Below are 16,948 nucleotides of genomic sequence, written 5' to 3' on the forward strand. Positions count from 1 at the left end.
CGACATGTAGGTTGGTCAGATTGGCCAGGCACCTTAGCTGCCATAGCCATCAGCGGAGATCCAGTTAACTGGTGCCTTGAGAAGGACCTTACTGACCAAATGTGGATGTTTACCTTTGCGTAAACTGAATAGATTAGGACTTTATTAAAGAGTTGGTATGAATAGCCCCAGGCCCATGCTTTTTACCAAAAGAGCCCTTCCTTGTGCTATACAGAAGAGGGAATACGCATGACTGCTCCTGGAGGCCCAGGAGGAGAAGTAACACTGCTCAGAGCAGTTTTAACAGCAGCCGAGGGCTATGGTTCAGAGTAGGCTGTTTCATCACCTTAGCTCACAGTGGATGAAAACCACCCACTTTCCTCAGAGAGGAGCTTATACTGCTTCTGGTGCATTGGTTAGTACAACTGCCTTCATGATCTGTCTCCCAAAATCTTCCTAGGACCAAGAGCCACAAGGCTCATGTACCTCAGGGAGCAGACAAGATGGAGAGCTCCAGGAATAGGCCAACAGCAAAAGGTGACAACAGCTTTCAAGGTTTTCCGTGGCACCTTTGGAGATGGACTGGGTGTGTAGCTGGGTAATCCAGCAGCGTGGGCTTTACTAACCCATAGTCACGTCACAACACATCAGAGGTTGTGTTATACAATAGGACAATCTGACTGCTGGCCTTGGGGCTCACGCACGCATCCTAAGAGCCACATGCTGGCTACCCCAGCACTGATTCTTCTGAAGGAAGGATGCTCCCTTACATTGCGTATTGATTTTGTTTTACCTCTTGAGTGTGAGAAACCATGCCAACCCACCCAGAACCTTTAAATCTTGCCTGCAATTAACATGGCCTTCTCCTGAAGCTCCTCCTCCACCGATGTACAACGTTCATCAAGTTAGGGGACTCTGAACAAATATTTTCTTTGTGTAGTAGGAAGAAGGGCAGTTACAGGCATCTTACTTCTAACACGGAGCTGCTCTGAGAAGCTTCCCTGCAGTTCCCACCACCACGTAAGAGTGGGGAAAATACCCCTCCAAAACACGTCTAAGCCCTTCTCCCCTTCTCCGAGTAACTGTTGCTACTGTTGTTGCTGCAGGGACAGCTGAAAAAATCCTGGTGTGTGAGGGAAGGAGAACCTGGAAGGTATCCAGCAGTAGCTTCTGCCGCAGGGAGAAGAGTCCTGCTTTCAAACAGATGCTTGGCTTTTACAGCTCCCGGAGCCCTCTTCTCTTATCTTCCAAAGATATCTCTAGCTACTTCTTTACTGACCGAATAAACAGCAGCAGCAATTGAACCAGGAATACATATATTATATAATACGCACATAAAAGTCAGCAGACTAAGAAGAAAATCATAGTGTGTGTGTGTGCGTACACATATACGTGTGCATATATACGCATACTGAGTCACTTAAAACGGCCAAGTTTCCTCAGGCTGAAAACAGTTACAAGCCAAAAAAGTTGAAAGAAAGCATTTAAATAAAAAAAGGGAGTGATAATTACTAATTCAGTGGAGCACATTTTGCTCTTGGCCCAAAAACGGCTGAAACACTGGTTAAAAAGCAACCTAGCTGAGGAGAGAAAACGCACTGTCTATGGGGTATGTGCCAGGGTGTCCACACACACTCAAGCGAGACACAGAGGAAAGAGAATGCTGATAGTAACAAGCATATCTGAGAAGTCGGGAATTATAGCATATTGGCAAGGGAAGCAAAAGGACAGAGGGAAGAACCGTTCAGCAAATGTTTCTGTACTATATTGGAGCAAAAAAAAAAAAAAACCCATTAATACAGTCTTATTATGCAATGAAGAGGAAATACTTACATTCCACTAAGACTTGCAGTGATCATTAAGCAGCACATGACTAAAGCTAAACATATCACTTGAACCCCAGGATTTTCACAAAGCTGCCGAAGAGCTATTAACATTGACTTTTATTATGTCCAGGGTGGCTGTGACTTAGAATTAGAGACTGTATCAGTCCCAGGCACAATAATAAAGCACGGATAACTACATCAGTTTAAATTTGCTAGATTAATAAAGACACGAATATAACCAATACCAACCAGAACAGGTTCATGGAAAAGAGACCTTGTCAAAGTGAACTTATCTTTTCGCTGTTGATGGGGATAACAGTGCTAATGGAGTTGGCACTTTATAAAGGCATCAGTAGCATGGAGTATTTAAACTTGATTAAATCCACTTGGCATACATAAAAACTGTTAAGAACTGGACATTTGATAGATCTTAAACCCCAAATGCAATGGAGGACTGATCACTGAGCTGCCAGTGAGACTTGGGCAGAGCTCAGTTCTTGGCCTTACACTTAAACTTCTTAATGAGTATCCTGGAGAGAAACATACCGTCACTAACATTTGCAAAGGATGAGTCTGGGGAAGAGCCAAATAAAGAAGCGATCAGGGGTGCTGGGCACCCTTGACTGCTTCCTAAGCTCATTGCAGGCAAACAGTATTCATTCCACTGCAACCAAATATGCATTCATCCTTTGAGGAATTAAGACTTTCAGTGCACACTTACAGTGCAGGACCCTGCCTGAGGAAGCAGGGACTTAGGATCTTATTGCCCACTGTTTCAGAGGTATCCTGAGGGAATAAACTGAGCAGAAGTAGGGAGGCTGTGCTCTGCATTTGGCACATATCTGATTGTTGCATGTATTGACTCAGTTGTACTTCTGCAGTTAAAGAATGCTGTTAATAAATGGGAGAGAGTCACAGCACTGAAGTATACATATGCTTTATACTGAAGGGCTTGAAGGCGCCTCAATATGTCCAGCAAAGAAAAGAAAAAGCTAAGGAATAACTTCAGTCTGCTCAGGAGGTCCTCAGAGAGACAGAAGATGACAGGAGGGTATTCAGCATATGTAACATGGGTATAACAAGGTCAGACACCAGTAAATTTTAGCTGCGCAAGTTCAGGTTAGAATAAAGATGCTTGTCCTGAGCAATGAGAACTATCAGCTACAGGAACCGTTTGCTAAGGTTAGTAGCTGATTCTTCATCCATGGAAAGTTTTTAAATGGTATCCAATATCTTTTTTCAAAAATAAAAAAATATATTTGAAAGATATAAACATTAATGAATCCCTATGGGCCTCACAATGTGTACAAATCTATTAGCTTTATATTAGCCCAGGATCTGGAGATACGTAAAGGACCACGAAGCGATATACTCTGCCTCCTAGAAATGGGATAGTGGGCTAGGATCAAAGCAATCAGCTTGAAAATTCACAGCTAAATCAGTTTTTCTGCAGATCAGTCTTGATCTGCCAGGTCATGGAAATTGTCTCCACTGTGTTTTGTCATTTTGCCTTTCAGGTCCTGCCAGGAAGACTCAGATTCTGCGGTATGCCATTATCCCCAGAAGGGCTCATCAAAAAGGAGTAGTGAAAATAAAACTGGAGTAGTTCTGTAGTGTCCTCCAGTCTATTATGAATCATCAATTAACGACATTCTTAATCGCATTACTGTTTTCTTTAGTCCTGACCAAACTTGCTTACTTAACTTAACACTTAACTTTACTTTACACTTTAACATATTTTTATATTTATTTATATATAATTTTATAATCTACTTTAGCATATTATTTTAGGTGAATCAGGTATAAATGAACTTCCCATAGAGCTCAGATACTTTTATCTACTAACGCTCTAACAGTTACTCTGTCACAAGCAAGAGTAGAACTCAATTGCTGGATTTTTTAATTAGTTTGTCAAGCTTATTTTAAAAAGGAGGAACTTGAGCCTAAGTTTGCCTGTCAAGTAAAAATACTGTGGCTAGATAGATTTTCCAAAGTATGAAATTCAAGAGGAGTTAGGTTTCCTTTTGTGCATTTAATGAGCTTCATATCTAAGAGCTTTTTCTTGGCTAACATTCTCTAGGCATTTACCCACAGTCAGCCCCAAGACTTTTTACTCTGATCCTAAGAAGCACTATGATGAACAGAAAACTGAGGGCTCCCACGCTGCCACAAAGACGCTCACCAGCCCAGCAATTACAGCATGTCTAAGGTTCACTACCTTTTTTCATGTATGTAAAGATGCAGTCGCAAAAAAGCTTTTGGCTGCACACTGAAATTCAGATCACAGCCTGATGGCTCTGATGTATTTCTGCACACACGTTGCTGAACCTTGACAGATTATGGCTGTGCAGGGTGATGTGGATCTGCAGCCCATCCATCTTCAAGATGCCATGTTGGCTGGTAAAAATAGGTGCCGCTCCGTTAAAATCACTGCAGCTAAGCTAGTTTACTTCAGCTGAGGATCTGGCAGGGTATTGTTCACCTTCAAAATTCAGCTAAGGAACCACTAGGAAACAATCCAAAGGGGTATGCTGGAGTGACTGGCATACATGAGCACGATGGGGATGAACACAATGTCCTTTCAGGCTGGGCCATGATGGGAGGGGAGTTTTTTGTTCATTAAAACCAGTTTTTGTTCAGCATGTCGGTCTGCCTAGGCTCCCTTTGTGGTCAGCAGAGGGAGGGGTTCTTCCAGGATGCAATTCAGAGTGGATCAGTGCGTCTTCTTCTCCAAATCCATTGACTAGCAACGAAACCTCTGCAGCGCTTTCTGAAGAGCCTTGCAGTTCTCCAGCCTGCTGGGCTCTGAGGTACGTAGAGGACATTGAGAGGGGCCTTTCTAGACTCATCATCAGACCCCAAGGAAGCTGTGAATACAGCCCGCTGGGTCATCCATTAGGTAAGCAGGATCTGGAGGGGTTGCATGTGATGTCCACGTAAAGTGTCATACTTCGTCGTTCTCAGCATTAATTCCAACAGAGCTGCTTTGCTTTGAAACAAAAGGGAAATTCTCCACATGATTAGGCCACTGCAGGCCAAAGGAGGAAAGGGAAACCTCTTGTAATGCAAAACCAGATTCAGTGCATTTCAGCTGACTGGAAGAAAACTTCGATTTATTAGTAAGAAGAGCTTTATCAAATGAGTGACTGATTGTGGGCAAGTGATGGAAGCACATTCACATGAAAGCATTAAGTCAGACTTAAGACAGAGTCCCTTCTAAGGGACTTACTACCATCCTTCTCCTTTCTTCGTTTTAGGTTCTTCATCTTATAGTGGGGAGGACTCCGATCCGCTTTTGCAATCTCAACAAGCTTTGCCTTGTAGATGCGTCTGAAACCCTTTTATTGTCCTTCTGAGAGGACACCCCCAGCATGAACCCTCTTTATAGAGTGAATACTGAAGCATTAAAAACAGTCTGCCTACACGATGACTCCAGATTCTCATCACGTATCATGTCCTCTCTGACATGTTTCCCTTAGCCTTTTTCTCTCTTACGTCTAGTGTCCTTTGCCCTTACAGAAATTCACGTGCTGAATCAAGCCTTGTAGTGTAAGAGCCAGGTTTCGCCATCTTGCTTAAACGAAATCACTTTTCCCTCTTCAAAGAGTGCAGCCAGTTTCAGTGAAGCAATGTGAGGACCAAGATACACCAACAAGTTGGACCTTCCAGGGCAACCTCAGAACATTAAGGACTTGGGGGCACGGTTCATATGCCAAGGACTTTCTAGCCAGGACAGAGAGAGAGGAAGAAGGGAGACAAAATGCAGCAAAGGCACTTCATTCAGTGAATATTGATGTCTAATGCATATTTTATTATTCCCACTTTGCAGAACTCTCACAGGATTTCCTGGAAAAAAAAATATGTGCACATGAATATCCTGGACTTGTCAGACTGCTGCAAATGTGCTATATAGATGGGCTGCTCACACAGAACGGATGTGCCTGGAGCAGGCTGAAATCCCAGGCAAATGTCTGACATCTTAAACTCCACATAGCCGTGATCGCCACGCAGAGGCACAAGGCCTATCTAAGGAAGAAACCTGGGTAGATGCTAACGCTCTCCATTCTTGCTTTTTGGTTTTTTCCCTTACCTTGAGGTTTTATAAGGAAACAAGACTTTGCAGAAAACATTAGTTTTACGAAGGATTTTTAGGTGGGAAAGGGAGTGTGAGATGCTTAACGCTCTAGGCCTTAGGAGCCATGTCTGAACTGGTATTTGGGTAAAGATGATACTTACCATTTAACTGTCCATTTAACCATTCCCCTCTAACATGGTATTTGTCATCTAACGGTCCTCTTTGGCTCCAAAATGCTTGGCAGGCCACGTTGGCTCTGCTTATACTAGCAAGCCAAGCAAGGCCAGGTTGCTGCAGATTATTTTCTGGTCCTAAGGACGAGCACCATGACTTAGCTCCTATCCATATAATTATTCCTCCTTCCCTCCTTCCAGAAACCCCATCCAGAGTGGCCTTGCCTGCACGGCCACATACCCTCACCCATGCAATGTCCTGAACCATGTTTGGACACCCTCTGGAAGAGTGCTAGTTGCATGGGCCAAAAATCATGCCAGGGAATGCGTTAACTTCTGGGTGATCACGGACTAGCGTATGATCCTGCGCCCTGGTTCTGACTAGCTAGTACAGACACGAGTATTCAAACCACCTACTACAGAGCCTAATTCAAGTGTTGCCATCACGTCCCTCCATGGGCTTGACAGGGAACCAGGAACCACTCTGCCAGCCTGGGATATCAGACAGCCTCTTTGACGTCTGCAACTCAGATGCTGCAGTGACTATATCAGTAGGCAGCCTAAACATGACCTGAGTTCAGCTGAGATGTGACTGAGCTCTCCTAATAAGCCACATCTGAAGTAGGGAAGCATTACAGTCCTGTTTATACCTGGTGGAGATCTCACAGGCAAAGCCAATCTACACATCTCTCTGGTGCTCTACCATCTCCTCCCCCAACACTCCTTGCGTTGCACGAGATGGGCTCAGTCCTGCTTTGCAGATTAATCTGGGGTTGCATATCAGTGATTTTTTTTCCCCTGCCAAGACAATAGAAATATTCTGCTTTGGGCTCAGCCTACTATTTCTTTATAATCTAGAGAAGATATTTATTAGCACTGCCTCTATTGTATTTTGGAGTGGGGAGACGTGGCTGTTGTGTTTGAATGTTCAGTTAAACATGAAGAACCAGCATAAAAAGCTCCAAACTTCTCATCTCTGATGCCAGAGGAGCATGGAGGGCTACTTTTCAGAGCCAGCCTGGCTAAGGAGCCTTGCGAATACATGAAGCTATTTCATTCCTCAGTCAAGTAATTTTCAGATGTTAAAGAGAACTTCTTTACCAGATCTTAAACTAAATTTTCCATCTGACCTCTACTTCTAAAGAAAATTTCACCCTTTTCTTTTTAGGTTTCAAGTTCCACGTTCGTAAGGACTCTGCTCAGTGGGACATTCAATGCAGAAATAGCTTGCACAGTTTCTAACATGGCGATATTATATGAAACGTTTTAGGGGCCTTCCTTTCTTCTTTTTTTTAATGAAAAAATAGAGGCTTAATCCCAGTTGTGGAGTCTGATTGCCCACCTCTTACGTAGTTCGGGCAATTTTGGTGATTCCGGTCTTTTTTTTTTTTTTACATTTCCCAAGATCTTGGGAACTTTCTTCTTATGTTTTATTGAAGACATTTTTGCCTTTCTGGGGGTAGAGGAAAGCTCCCTAACCTAGCAGAAAGTGATCAGCAGACTCAAAAACCAGGAGGCAGAAAAAGAACTTCTAGTTGATTATTATCCTTGCAAGTCTTGTGATTCTTAAGACAATCTTTTGCTTTCAGAAGGGCCTAAAAGGCTTGGATCAGACAAAACCACAAGTGGATGCTACCTTCAGCAAAGAAGACATAAGATATAAAATAACTCTATTTGGAAGGAGAGGAAGCTGAGTTCCTGCAGAGGGGTGATCTACTCCCAACTCTCCCAGCCACACCGTGCCGAGAAAAGGGACGGGATAACTTTCAGTTCCGGCTCATTACAGACTTGATGTTATCTCCTTTGTAAGTTACTAAACCCATTTTGTTCATTTTGCAACACATCAATTTTATGGCTGAGGCTGAAGTATTTACTTGTCCTTGGGGTTTGCAATTGTTGAGATACAGGATGTAAAAGCTTGCATGTAAAATGTGGCTGAACTCTGCTATCCATTCAACAGAGAGTCAATAGTTCAGGAGTTAATTCATGAGAAGAAGGGAGTAAAAACACACCAAGGTCAGGATCTCATGACCCACAGTCTGCCTATTACTCTATCTGAAAGACCTTGTAATAGATAGGTATGTGGCTTGAAAAATACATAATATTGTGGTTAAGCAAGGCATTTCATGAGTTCTGTAACATCACACTACCAGCAAACTTTCTCTAGCACATACTATATTCAGATCAGAGTTCTTTGTGGGATGGAAAACGTTAGAGCGATGAAGGTTTTAAATCTCCTGACACACAAATTGATATGCCAAAGAATATTTACAAGCTGGTGAGCGTCCCATAAACTCCCGCCAAAGATTTTTCTCGTCAGACACCAAAGGAGATGTGCTGATTTACACCAAAGCTCAGACCCTTTACTTACCATCTCCCAACAGTCAGTGAATGCCAAGCTCAGGAAGTCCCTTTTGGTTACCTGTTTGGTATTCCTCCCTGCAGTGCCACGAGATTTGTGTAGTTTCAGGATTAACAGCCAGTTTTCCTGATTTCCTGTCAGATCATTGCATCCTGGACAAGCAGGTGTGATACACATAGGATTCAGGTGTCCAGTTGCCCAACCTCAGGGTGCAGGAGGCCTGTCTTGAAGGACAGGTGTGCCATTTCTAGGCATCTTTGCGCAGCCTCAAAGAAAAGGCTGCAGAAAGCCACCACCTTTATAGTGCAACGCAGACCTCATGAGGCATGGGAGCAAACCTGAGTTCACCAGCCCCACTCCAGGCCATCAGATGGGATCTGGAAGGGACTGGACCACGGTCTTCCCCACCAGAGGGGCCGAAGCACCTCTGAGGACCTGCCACTCTGCAGTGAGGACACTGGGGTTAGTCTCTGAAGGATCGAGCGATGGTTTCCAAGGTGGTCACGTGGCCAGATGCTCTCTCCAGTCTCTGCACCGAAGCCATTCTTCAAATAGGAACAGGGAGGTGACCAAGTTCAAAAAAGAAAAAGAAGGGAAGGGAGATGGGGTCTCCTAAATGCAGACAAGGCTCTCCAGAGCAGCAGCACCACGGGGTGCCGTGGCAGGGAGGTGGCAGGGAGTGGGGTGGGAGCCAGCACCGGGAGACGTGTTGGAGGCCACTGTCAGTCAGCATTGCCTCGTAGTCCCCTCGTGTGAAACCGTAGTCCCAGCACTGCTGGCTCACACGTGCGCAGGTGGCAAGCAGAAGCTTTTTTGGCCAAGTCATCAGCCTGGGGAAGCAAAGTCCTGCATTCAGTTCCTGAGTCTGCTGCCAGCTTCTCATGTGACCTGGGGTAAAATCACTTACTTTCCATTCCTTGTGTGCAAAATGGGACTGTTTATACTTCCCTGCAGACCTCTCTTGTTTGTTTATAGCATCGGAGGGTTGTGACGGAGCTGGGCTCCTGCCGTGTGCAGCTCCGAGCACTGCAGGCTTTACTCCGGACCTGGAGGCATTACTAGGATATTAGCTCAGAGGAATATTTGTACCTCGGCCCTCGGGGGGGCCCAGGGAGGGCCCCCTCCCTTTTCACTTCCAGGATTTTCTTGCAGTGACTTGAAAAAACGAAGGGCAGGAGGAGGGAGGGAAGGAGAGAGAAAGCATTAATGGAACAAATGCTCCAAACTCGCTTCCAAAAACATTTCTATCTTCCGTCAGCCTAGCAGCTGCAGCATGTCCAATGCTGTGTTCAGAGTAATGGTCACCAGCTGCGAGGAACTGTTTTTTTATTGACCGGAGCGTTTCCTCGGGGCTGCAATGGATACCGAACACCTCCGCTTCCAAGTTTCGCAGGTGCCCGGAGCTGGCTGCACCTCCGGTCGGCAGCCCTGCCAAGGACCTCCTGTGACCGAGTGTCCCCCAGCCTCTCCGCTCCCCGTGCTGCCCTCCAGCCTCCTACCAGCAGCACATTCGTTTGCTCTCCTTGCAGGCCTGAAGCCCAGTGCACACCAGTCCTACAGCCATGCTAATTAAAAGACAGTTAAAGGGGTCATCTCAAAGATAACGCACACAGCAGGAGTAATTAAGATATAATAAAACTACAGCTTTTATTTAAGGGAGATCTTTGGAAGAGGGGGGCTGGATATAACATTTCTGAGTGCTCTATTATAAGCCTTGAGTTATGAATAAATCCATATTTTAACATCTGGGATTCATAACGTCTTGCTGACAGTCAAATCTCATAAAAGATGTGGTGAATTCTACAGATGTGGGAAACCTCATTCAATGAGCTGCATAACAAAGGAAATCAAGGCTTTTTTCGTTATTTCTCGTCAACTTGGTGTCTCTCTGGCAACTGGCAAAAGCAGCTGGTGACAGTGGGCCTCAGGCCAGAGAAGGAGCTGAAACGCAGGGTCGCCCCTGCTGAAATGCCTCAGAAATTCCCCTCGGCGTCATTACCTTAAAAACATGGGCGAAACAAGTCATCCGCACACCATGGGTTGTCCCGGAGTATAGGGTTTCGGTCCCTCCCTGACACTCACGGCTGTACGTTCATGCAATAAAAAGCAATTCCCACCTGGGGAAGCTTAAAAAAATAGAGGGGGACAAGGAAAGCACTGCCCGGGGTAGCAAGACGAAGTGAGGTTAAGGGACGCGCCTAAGCTTTGCATAAACGCCTCTTAAATCCCAGATCTGGGTTTTAGCGTGATAAGAGAGAGGGAAGGAAGGGGGATGAAGAGAAAAGGCTGGACAGGGGCATCAGCCCGTCTCCCTGCTCTCACAAATTCTGGCGGGCCTCCACCACCCCTCCAGTGAGCACCTGCCTAACGGAGTCCCTACTAACATTTTCCAATGAGCTGTTTTACTTCTCCAAGAAAGGGAAGGAGAAGGAGACGGCAGTGAAGAATTTTCTAGCAAAAACAACAGCAACCGTATTATCTGCAAACTAGACCCAACACTTGCACTGTCACAGGCGTTGCAGCACACTGGAAGCTACTTTCATTCGGGCAAAACCAAGAAAAGCAAACAGCGCATTATGGTCGCGTTTAATTGGGGCTTATATAAAGTTGGAGCACCGAAGTCTGTGTTTAATGCGTTTGTGGTGGTTGGGATTTTTTCTCCCCAAATAGCTTGCCATTGATTTTCTTCTTAACAGGCGCTCCCGTCCTGACAGTCCATCTCACTCGCCGTGTTCAGACTAAGAGGTTGTAATCTTCCCGTTGGTGATAGCTGAATCCTTCAGCCGTGCACACAGCTACGTTTTCACTAAAAGAGGATTGTGATCTATTAATCAATACAGATGAAGTGGGCTAGCCGAGCCTTAACAAGGCCGTGGTTATCACGCGCAGCCCCACAGAAATGAGCAGGTCGGACAGGCACAAAATCAGGAAGCATCTCAAGAGCATCGTCCTCAGCGCTGGGTTTCCTGGGATTGAAAGAAACGGGTGGTGTGAAAAAAGGTAATGCAAAGAGCCACTGTTGGTATTTGAATGTTCAGTCCGCTGTTTTGTCGGGGCCAAACCTCTCGCATCAAGAAATTACAGTGTTTAGGTGAAAATGCAAATGCCAGTATAGGTAGCTGGAAGCCCGGCTCAGAAGCTCAGGAAGCTGGGCCAGTCACATTCGCACATATGGAGGGACAAGAAGAGTTGGAAAAGGTACGGTTGATCAGGGCACTAATTGCAGAAGTGTCCTGAAATCTCTTAAAATGGATTGGTTGGGGCGCACACAGAAGAAGGGAGGTGAGACACTGTCCTTCAGCTCCCTCCATCACCATGCCCCTCACCACGGAGGCCAGAATTACCTGCATTTGACAGTGGGGGAAACTGAGGCACATAAGGGAGGTGGGATTTCTTTGGGAGGCTGCAGGAAATCAGAGCCAGGGCTGGATGACAGAAAATGGGATTCCCGAGCTCAGTGAGTCCAGCCCAGCTGGCTGTGTTGCGTGACTTGCGCTCAGTGGCTGGCAGGCCTCGAGAGGAGAGCTAAAGCGCTGGAGCTCTGAATTTCCCAGCTCTCAAATATTTGGATAGTCTATAAATATAATTTTAAGCTCCTAATCCCCCTCTGTCAAACGACGTCAGTTTCTTTTTTTTTTCAGTTTCGACCTTCCCTCTTTGTAAAGGTTTTGCTAAAACAGCCTCAGCTATGACATCATCTGAGAATTTCACTTAGCAAAATGCTTTGAATCATTCGTGCCGGTTTTGACGACTCTGCCAATGGAAATATCTCCTGCAGCAAGTGCGACTTTAAACCCTGAATGTGCTTTTTTTTTGTTCTTTTTTTTTTTTTTTCCTTTCTCCAGTAGTCGCACTTGGAGCGAAATTGTCCCCTGGACTCCCGGCCAGCTGTCCCAGAGGAAAGGGCTGCTCCATGACGGCAGGAGAAGATGATCTGAAGCCCCAGGAAGAGCCCATCTGCAGAGAGGGCAGCCTCCTCCATGGCCATGCCCTAGCAGTCCCTGTGGCTGGTGAAGAGGAGGAGGAGGACGGGTTCGGGGTCTCCTGCTGCATGCCTGGGCTTTGAATGTGGTGCTGTGGCTGTATCGCAGGTCAGGAAAGCAATGGGGAAGGTCCCTCGCTGATGATGAGAGCGGATAGTGCTGCGAATGGAAGAGCAGATCACACGATATGCTCACAGGTATTTTTTTCCCTGGGAACCTGTGTTGCCTCCTGCTTGCCAGCATTGCTCTAGAAATGAATGTCCTCGTCTCCTCCACGCTCTTCTTTACGGTTACATTGAAGGAGGAACATCATCTCCTGAACCCAAACTAGGCAGAAATGGGAGAATCCTAGCCCCTGAAGTCATGTTTCATGTCCAACAGCCTTTGTGTCCCCAAAACAAGCAAACAAGTAAGGTGGCCCTCAGCTATCCCTAATGGACTACTGCCAGATGTCTTCTTCCTCATGACCTCCACACATGTGGATAGCAGCAGTTCGGTGCTCAAAGTGGCCTTGATGAAGCGGGAACGTCCTTTGCAAATACTTGACCCTCGGTGACGTGTCTCTGACCTAACCACCCCCCAAAACATGCATTAAGAGTCTCTTCCTAACAATAGGGCCCAGGGTTATGATGTTAGAGGCTACTTCAAACCAAAATGGTCCCTGACTTCTCCTTCCTGCCACAAGCCCCCCGTGAAACCACATCGAAACGCCTCTGTCCCTACAGCAAAAAGCCTCCAGAAGGGAACGCATCTGAGATTTTATGGCTCTACTGATATTATTTGAAGCAAACGTAAACACACTCAGGCTTATAATAAGAGGGTGTAAGAGATAGTAAGTGCAAATGACTCATTCACTGAGCTTTTCCAGGATTAGGCAGCAGCAGAAGGGCAACGGCTGTGTAAAACGGACTTTAAAAAATAATCTTCTAATAAGATTTTAATAAAACCTGTTAATAAATTACACTGCTTGACTTCAAGAACTATTTCTCCCCTGCAGTATTTTTCTGTAGAGTTAAAACCAGGATCCTCCTCGGGTGCGTGGCACCACCTCGACCGCACCGCAGGCAGTGCCGGGCTGGGAAGGGATCGCTCGGGTCCAGAGATGAACTGAAAATCACACCTGCGGGGAGAGGTTCAGTCCTTAAAAAAAATGTGTTTTAGGCCTCATGCAACATTTCTTTTCAGATTAAGCTCAACCACCTTTTTTTTTTTTTACACAGCTCTTGTTGCCTTTTTCTTTTTTTTGCCCTCAGTAGATTGATTTCAAAATGAAAATAAATGCCATTTTTTTGAAACCAAAGGCCTCTTCATTTCATCGCCCCTCCAAAATTTATGCAGAAATGTTGACTTACCAAAGCCTCGCTCTAATTCTAGCGTGCGGACGTGCACTAGCATACCGCCAGTGCAGGGCCACCGCCACGTTTTTGGTACTTTCCTTGGGAGCCTGTCTCCTAGCATCGAGTCATTACATGATAATCTTGTCTCTCGTTTGAAGGAGAAAAATTGATTTTTGCAGCTCCCACAGGTGAGGAGGAAAGCTTGTGCATGCAAATGTTTAGGAGCTCAAAAACCAGCATGCAAAGCAGGAGGACCTAGGTTTATTGCCCTTTTGGACACCTCTCCTTCCAGACGTTTTTGGCCCCAGTGGGGCGATGCTCATCCCCATCTCTCCCACTTTGCTTCTTGTTAAATTGGAGCCACTCTCTTCGGGGAAGGCTGTGAAGAAAGGGGCAGAAGCCTAAAAACAGCTCCTCCGTTGTATTGCTGTCCTACAAAATGAGTAGGGAAAATATCCTTCGTGCAGGGGGGAGACGCACCAAAGCCCAAGCGGCCCCAAGCGGGGCGGCGAACTCCTCGTAGGGGCAGCCACCTCCCGAACGCCCTTGTACGCCGAACGCGCTGCCACGTGCGTCAGAAGGGCTTGTCCTCCCGCACCGTTAGGCCTGTAAATTTTGGGAGGAATGCATATTTTTGATGGCAAGCGGCCCAGAACAGCAAGCTTTCGCTTTTGCAACTGCCCAGTGCTGCAACCCGGCTACTTGGCTGAGCCGCGCCGGGGTAACCAGCTTTCCGCGGGCGGCGCGGCGGCGTTCCCAGAGAAACGACCTGCTGCCTTCGCTCACCGGTGACTATCGCTGTCGGAGAAAACTCCGGAGACGTTCGCTCTCGGCCACACGGAGGAGAGCAGCGTTTTTTTGGTGTGAGCTTTGCCCTGAAGTCGTTCGGCCCGGTTAAATATAGATATACACGTAGCTGTGTAAAATATATGCATGGAATATGCGACGTATGTGATTAGATATCTGTTTATCTTAGTGTGTATTTATCTATTTTTTTTTTTTATCTATTTCAGCACTTATTTACCGATTTCATCCGTTTCACCGCTCTTTCGGTCCAGGGAAAGCGTCGCCGGCGCTGCCGACGCCGTGGGCTGGCTAAGGCCTCCTTCGGCCCGGAAGCAGAGCTTTTCGGCCAGCCTTTCTGCCCGCGACGCGAGCTGCGGCCCGGAGCCTGGCGTCGTCCTTTTCACAAGCGACGCTTTCCGACAAATAAGGCCGGCGAGGCCCGGTAACGTCTCTCACCTCGCCGTCGCTAGGGCCGCAGCGCACCTGGGGCGAGTCGGGCGTAGGGCGCAGAGCGAGGCAGGCCTTCGTCCGCCCGAGACGACAAACAACGGCGCGGCGGCGAGGTTTTTCGGCGGGGGGAACATCACCGTTTGCCAACCAGCCCGGCCGCCGAGAAGCCGGGCCGTAGCTGCCGCCGGAGAGGCGGGAGGCCCCGGCGCCGCCTTTGCCGCCCCCTGGGTGTTGGGGTCAGCGCTTCACGGGCGCCATGTTGCTGCTTCTTTGCCTTTGCTGCCGCTCACAGCTCCCTCCTCTTTTTTGGGGGGCTTTTTTGAGGTTTTGTCGTCCCCCCCCCAAACCCAGGAGCAGCACCAGAGCGCCATATATATAAAATGATATATTAAGAAAGGACTGTGCCGTCCCAGTACAGACCCATCGTTTCCCAGTTGAGGTGAACAGCCCGGAGCCCGCAGCTGAACCGAAGCCTTCGCCTTGTCGCTTTGATGTCCGCCTTTCGGGGGAGAAAACCCAACTCGGAGCCCTTTTTTCACCTCGCCTCCCGGCTGCTGCCGCCGCCGCCGCCAGGTTAAACAGAAAATTTTTGTTGTTGCTGTTGTTTTTCTCTCCGAAATCCACTGGTTGGGAGGAAGGAGGAAGGAGTCGCAACAGCAAAACCCGCGTTGAGTCAAACTGAGAACAACTTCACGCAACCTACGCAGGAAAAACGTCTTACATCGTTGGAGGGTTATTTATCCTGGGGTGTAAGCGTTTACTTCTTGGGCCGTGCCGTGCCTTTAGGCTGCTTTTTTAAAGGAAAAGCAGTGCTTCGGAAGGAAAAGCCCGAAAGTTTTGCTTCAAAATGCCTTTCTCACACTCGGACACGTCTGAGGTCAGAACCGCTCGTCCCGACTGTTGGCCCTGAGTTGCTAAAGGGTTTTTGTCTTGCCCGGGACTTAGGTCACAGCAGCTTTACTACTGTTGGAACAAATAAACGCAAAGGAGAAAACAAGGCCGGCGACGGGCCGCGCCGCTGCGACTAAAGGACGCTGCAAGCAACCCGCCGCCCTCCGCGAGCCGCCGGTGTTGCAATTTCTCTCCGCCAGCAGAGCGGGCGGCTCGGGCTCGCGTGCGGGGCGGAAGCTGCCGCCTGATGCACCTCCAGCGCACACAACAACAACAACAACAAAATAAATAAAATAAAATAAAAGAAATAAAGCCTTTTATTTCTCGTCGTTAGCCAGTAAGTCGTGAAACCCCAACACGTCCACGAGCCTGCCCGTCATTCGGCCCGACCGTGGCGGCGCGCTGGCATACCTCATCTGCCCGGCACCAGAGGTTCAACGCCGGGTTGCTTTAGCTCAGCGTTGCATAAAGGGAATATTATGGTGCGGAAAAGGGGGGGGTGGCTAAAGAAAGGCTCTGTGTGCGCCGCCAGGACACCGGGGCCCGCGGCGCTCGCGGTCGCTGCCGGGCGTCTTTTATTAAAACCGTCTTCCTTCCCCTCTCGCGCGGAGCCGCTCGCCCACTCCGCTGCCCTGCCGAGGGCGGTGGCGGGGGGGGGGGGGTGTTCGCGTTTCCTACCGTCCCCCGGATGCTGAGCCACGGCGGCTTTAGCAGTCATCGTTTTTGCACCTGATAAAGCATCTCGCGTTTTAATTTCATCCTAAAAGCCTCGCGCCCCCCCGCCCCCGCCTGTTTTCAGGGGCCATTATGGGATCCAAACCCCTTTTGGGGACCAGCTCCAGCTTATGGAGCCCAAACCCCGTTTCAGGACCCAGATATTTTTGGGGAACCCAGAGCTCTTTCGGGAGCCAAGATTTGCTTATGGGGTCCAAGCCCCTTTTGGGGACCCAGACCCCTTTTGGGCATCCAGATGCCTTTGGGGGGCCAACCTTTGCTTGTGGAGCCCAAATCTCTGTTGGGGACTCAAACCTGTTTCAGGGGTCAACATTTGCTTATGGGATCCAAATCCCGTTCTGGGGACCCAGA

At 47.6% G+C, this 16,948-nt stretch overlaps 1 long non-coding RNA gene across 2 annotated transcripts in view; it reads left to right on the forward strand.

The window, feature by feature from the left end:
* The window catches only part of LOC138066267 (uncharacterized), a 30,343-nt gene extending 14,936 nt beyond the window's left edge, over positions 1-15,407 (forward strand). Inside the window, exons 2-8 of one of the 2 annotated variants that reach the window (XR_011139509.1) lie at positions 3,323-3,350; positions 4,463-4,615; positions 5,635-5,848; positions 7,643-7,858; positions 11,112-11,415; positions 12,261-12,595; positions 14,749-15,407. This is a non-coding gene — a long non-coding RNA (uncharacterized lncRNA). Of the gene's footprint in view, positions 1-3,322; positions 3,351-4,462; positions 4,616-5,634; positions 5,849-7,642; positions 7,859-11,111; positions 11,416-12,260; positions 13,690-14,748 lie in introns of those variants that run through there. The other variant, XR_011139510.1, reaches the window with a different exon arrangement.
* The last annotated feature ends 1,541 nt before the right edge of the window (positions 15,408-16,948 follow it).

Source organism: Struthio camelus, chromosome 2 (genome assembly GCF_040807025.1).
Source record: "Struthio camelus isolate bStrCam1 chromosome 2, bStrCam1.hap1, whole genome shotgun sequence".
Classification (NCBI taxonomy): domain Eukaryota; kingdom Metazoa; phylum Chordata; class Aves; order Struthioniformes; family Struthionidae; genus Struthio; species Struthio camelus.